Consider the following 5,493-nt stretch of genomic DNA (forward strand, 5'->3'; position numbering starts at 1 on the left):
GTGGCTTTTGTGGTTATTATAGGTGTCCAACTGGGCTACACAGACAGGACTGTCTGAAAAGCAGATCATGTCATTTGCCAATTTGGTATGACTTTAGGTAAGTTACTTAATCTCTCTAAAGTGCAATTTGCTCATTATTAAAAAACAATAGCTATCTTTTATTGAGATACTATGTGCCAGGTACTTTTGATGTCTTCTTTTTTCCCCGTCAGTGCAAAATTCAAAACACACATAAAGCAGAGAAAACTATGTCCCCATCACCCAGCTTCAAAAATGATCAACTCATGGAGAGTTTTATATCATCTCTTACCCCACCCTCACTTCTTCCACAATACTCATCTCATCACTGGATTACTTTAAAGCAATTTCTGATACCATATCTCATCTGTAAGTACTTCAGTATGTACCTTCAAGAGATAAAATAACCATAATGCCAGGATCACACTTAAAAATTCCTTTATATTATCTAATATCTAGTCAATGTTCCCATTTGTCTTTTTATGATTGATGTTGTAATTGGCTCCCAAAGTTCATATTTTGCATGTGATTGAAATATCTCCTAAATCTCTTAAAGTACAAGTTCCTCCTCCCTCTTATTTTTTTCTTGCCATTTATTTGTTGAGGAAACAGGCTCATTTGTCCTATAGAATTCACTAGTCTGGATTTGGCCGATTGCAGCCATGTGGTGTGCTTTAACTTGTTTCTCTGTCCCTGGTATTTCCCATGAACTGGTAGTTACATCTAGAGGCTTGATCAGCTTTGGACTTAATCTTTTTGGCAGAAATGCTTCATAGGTAGAGCTGTGTGCATTCCATTGGGTAACTTTTGGAGACACGTGATGTCTATTTGTCTCTAAGTTTTTAAAACTGGTCAGTAGGTTGTGTTGTCAGTCTGATCTAGTCATTGGAAAATTCCCCTGATGGTTTTGCTGCCACTGCTGATCATTGCACAGAAGCATCATTTCATTAGGGGTTACAGAACAGTGACAGTACTCTTAATTTTTATCATTCTGCATTTATTAACTGGAGTTAGCTGATTAAAACACACATACACACTCCACCCCCACCCTTCTCTCATCAACTATTTGGTTTCTCTGAGGTACAATTTAGACAAAATCAGCGTTGATGCTTCATTCCCTCTAAGTTTTCAGAATATTGAGTTGGCCATACTTTTTCAGATTTCATCCCTACCACAACCCTGGTTAAACTGACTACAGGTGAGGTCACAGAGACGACGAGAGATCGAGAGACTCACCACTTGGCATCACAGAGTAAGGGGCAGAGCTGGAATGCCAAGTTAGGTCTGACCATCCCTAAAGCCAGTGATCTGTCTCTGAAGATTACAGTGTCCTCTCTGACTGCCTGTGACTTGACAACTGTCATGAGTCATGGAAGCATGTGATAAACCATGAAGGCAGGGCTTGCTGTTTTTAAATTAGCATTGAGGCTGCCATAGTTTCACTGTGTGTGTCTTGACTTCCTAACAATCAGGGAGCTCCTATGGGCAGGGCCTTGTCACACATGCCACATATGGTCAGAAGCCTTCACCTCAGCCGGTGCAGTAATGACTTATGGACTGCCCGCACTTTTCAAAGTCTCCCTGTGTGAGCCATGACCTCTAACAGCGTTAACTATTCCCGGGCTCTATACCCCAATGACTGCCATTTCCAGCCCTGACTGATTTTGAGTGCTGGCCAGTCTTCTACAGGCACCCCATACTCTACTGGCAAAAGCCATACCCATGTCCCCCCTGCCCAAATCTGCCCCTTCTCTCCTAAACGCTATCATCTCGGTTCTCAGCATCACTGTTCCTCAGATTCCCCAACTAGAAACACAGCCATCTTGGACCCCCATTCCTACTCCTCAACTCCCATGTCTCAGGCTGAAGCAGATGCTAAGATAAAACTTTGGGTGCAAGATATTTATTAAGGATCGAAGGAAGAAAACTTGTAGAAAGGAAATGGATTGGACAGAGGGAGATGTTGAGTTGTGATGCAGGCCCAACCAAGCACCAGCTGACTGGGTAGGGAGCTCTCTCGAGCTAGTAGTGCCCATTGGAATAGTCTCATAGAGAGCCGAGGTGGCCAGGCCCTCTGCACATCGGGCTCCTCACAGCCCGCCTGCCCCTCTAGCTCACTTCTCCTCCTTCCAGCTTCCTGTGTTCCAGCCACACCATTCCCCTAACAGAATGTACCACTGTATAGACTGCTTTTTGCTTGGAACATGCTTTGCCCATTTCTATCTTCTAACCTTCCTCTCCTTTACCTTCTTCGAGGAAGAATAAATCTCATAGTTCTCTGCATACACCTGTTACAGCACCAACTGCATTATATTACATTATTGATATCCAGCCCCTACTCCCCCGGCCACCCCAGACCACAAGCTTCCAGAGGACAAGAACTATGGGCTACTCAGCTCTCGTCCCTAGCTCCCGGCAGATTGCCTGGCATGAGGTAAATATTGACTACTGGTGGTGAATTTGAGCGGTTGTGGTTACATAGAACCAATCCACAACAGCTTGTCTGATTTGAAAGTTTGCCATAGAACACCCAAACGAAAGAAACGAGTATTGAATTTGCGAGAGATATTTCAACATGTCGATTTTATTTAAGAACTTCCTTTTTTGTCTTGAAAAAAATACAAAATTCATTGTGCAAAATTCATCCAGATAAATGATCTAAGTCCCCTGTGGTACAAAATACCTTTCCCAAATGGAAGAGATGGAAGAGGAGGGTTTTCCACCTCAACACAGCACTTGCAGAGTAAGGGTGCCACATGGCCATGAGGCTGCGTGCTGGGCAGGGGTCTGAATCCTGTGAACTGTGAGACCTCAGGCAAGACACACCTCTCAGATCATCAAGTTACTGACTACAAAATGGGCTGATTTCAAAGCTTTTTCTTTCCATAAATTTTAGTTAGGTGTAGGTATTTTTTTATTAATAGAATTATTTTTTAAGTTAAAAAAATAGTAGATAGGACAGAATTCCCTTTCCACGGCAGTTTCCCTTATATTAACTTGCATTAGTGTTAGAATAATGTTTGCAGGTTTATCTGTTGGATAAACAAAATTACAAATACATTTACCCATTGACCCAGCAATCCCACCTAGAGGTGGGATTGCTGGGTCAATGGGTAAATGTATTTGTAACTTTGGTAGATAATGCCAAATTCCCTTTCAGAGGATTGTACTATTGTGAATCCCACCAGCCATGTGTGATAGCTGAAGCCCCTTTCAGCTCAGTTTTTACTCTATCGTCTTCCCAGGACTCAGGCCCAATGGGTAACTTTGTGAAGTTTTTCTAAGATATGGGCTCCTTGGCTGGCTACAGCCAGCTTTGCCACATGCAAGAGAGCTCAAATTAGACAGAAACAGCTTTCAGGCAGAACTTTCAGGGTTCCTGAACAGACAGTTCTCCACATGCTGTGAAACTGTGAAGCTTCCTGAGTTACATTTCCCTGAAACCACACTCTCCTGCTGGTGTGGCTGAGCTGCGCAATAACCTGTGCTTGCCTGGCACCTAAAAGCAAAGCTTCAGACCAGCTGCACCATCCAATATGGTTGCCACTTGCCACAAGTGCCTATTTAAATTTCAAGTAATTAAAATTAAATAAAATTTAAAACTCAGTTCCTCAGTCACACTAGCCGCATTTCAAGTGCTCAACAGCCACAGGCTGGTGGCAAACATATTGCATAGCACAGATCCAGAATATTCCCATCATTGCAGAAAGTTCTGTTGGATAGTGCTGCTCCACAGAGGTGAGCCTTTGTATGGAACTATTAAATATGAAGAAAATGACAGCTAAATGCAAGGTGTGACCCTGGACTGGATTCTGGTCCAGAAAAAGAACATGAATAGCTCAAATGAAAAAATTTGAATAAGGCCTGAAGATAAACTAATAGTATTGAATCAGTGTTTATTTCCTGGTCTTGGAAATTATACTGTGGTTATGTAAGATGTTAATATTTGGGGAAGCTGTATTGCGAAGAGTATTTGGAAATTACTATTTCTGCAACTTTTTTGTAAGTGAAATGATTTCAAAATAAGTTTTCAAGCTTAAAAAATTATAAAACGAGGGAAAAATGAGTGTGTGCCTCCTGGAACTGTCAAAGTATACAAATACACTTGGGAACAGAAACAGCTGTGGAGTAAGCACAGCATTCCAAAAGCCAGTGAGTGAGTTAAGGGCCATCCATTTTGTAAGTGATGGATGGAGCCCTTCGCCAGGTAAAGGAGACAAGAATGCTGGATTTGACACCTGACCTCACCACCTAATTAGCTTCTTAGCCACTGTGAGCCCACGTTCTCTCCGAAAAGACGCCCCTTGCACCTGGGGACTGCTGTGAGGCTCCGAGGAGATGATGGAGATGAAAGTAAGCTGAGAGATGTGAAGGAAAATACCTGTGGGAAAAGATTACCTGCAAAACTTGAGACAAGGCCCTGGACCGATCCTTGTGAAAAAGATTACAAACATTTGCCTGCTGGCCCTGCATGACTATGTGTTTCAGTAAGAAGCAGCTAGAGATCTGATAACAGTGATTTTTTTTTAAGCCCTTAAATGGTGGTCATCTGTTCAATGGTCCCCAGTCTGAGGTCCCATGCTCCTGAAGGTCCAGCCCCTCCAGTTACATGGCTGTGCACCTCCTGGGGGCACTCGGATCAGCATTTGCTTTCTTCCTGATGCTTTCTGCAAAAGACAAGATTCCTATTGCCTCATGCTGCCTAAGTTCTGCTGCATAAGTCTAGTTTTAGGTTTTAATAGGCTGCCATATTTGTGTTAAAAGCAGCAACAATAATATTTAAGAATATTTTGGAAAAAGAAAAAAGTCATACCTAATTCCTCCACTCTGAAATGACTCTGTTTTCTTACTCTGCCTGTGGCAGCTGTGGAATAGCCACCATGCCAGGGGCTTTCCCTTTTGCCCTCAGTAACATGCTATCAATGTTTATTCTTGTTGCCACGTGACCAGTATAGCCTTCACTACTATTGGTGACTGCCTAATACCTCATCCTGTGACATTTTATAAAGCTCCTCGCTAATGGACATTATGGTATTTAAGGCTTTGTCCATGAGCTGACCTTGTTTTTAATGAGGAATTAGTACTGGAACCTTTTATCCTGCCTGTCTGATGAGATGCCCTGAATTCCTAACCAAGCTTTGGGGATTGAAAAAAAAAATGTTTTTGCCCTTTTCCAAAATCTTCTTATTACATTCTGTTTGTTTAATAGCTAGGATCCAAAGGTTGTGATGGCTTCAAAAATTTTATTTGACCAGATCTGACTGGTTCAACTCATATTAAGCCATTCTGGCCCATATGTCTTAATGTTTATGAAAAAGACCTCTGCAGGCTGTTCCAGGCTTATTCCAAACTAGAAAAAACAAAGTATAGAGGGCTGAAGAGGAAGAGACTGTAGTGTCGGTGGCTTTGGGGCTGTGAATGTCTTAAGGATCATCTGGGCCAACATCCTCATTGCACAGAGGGGAAAACCAGGGC

Source organism: Pteropus vampyrus, unplaced genomic scaffold, assembly GCF_000151845.1.
Source record: "Pteropus vampyrus isolate Shadow unplaced genomic scaffold, Pvam_2.0 Scaffold85, whole genome shotgun sequence".
NCBI classification, from domain to species: Eukaryota; Metazoa; Chordata; class Mammalia; order Chiroptera; family Pteropodidae; genus Pteropus; species Pteropus vampyrus.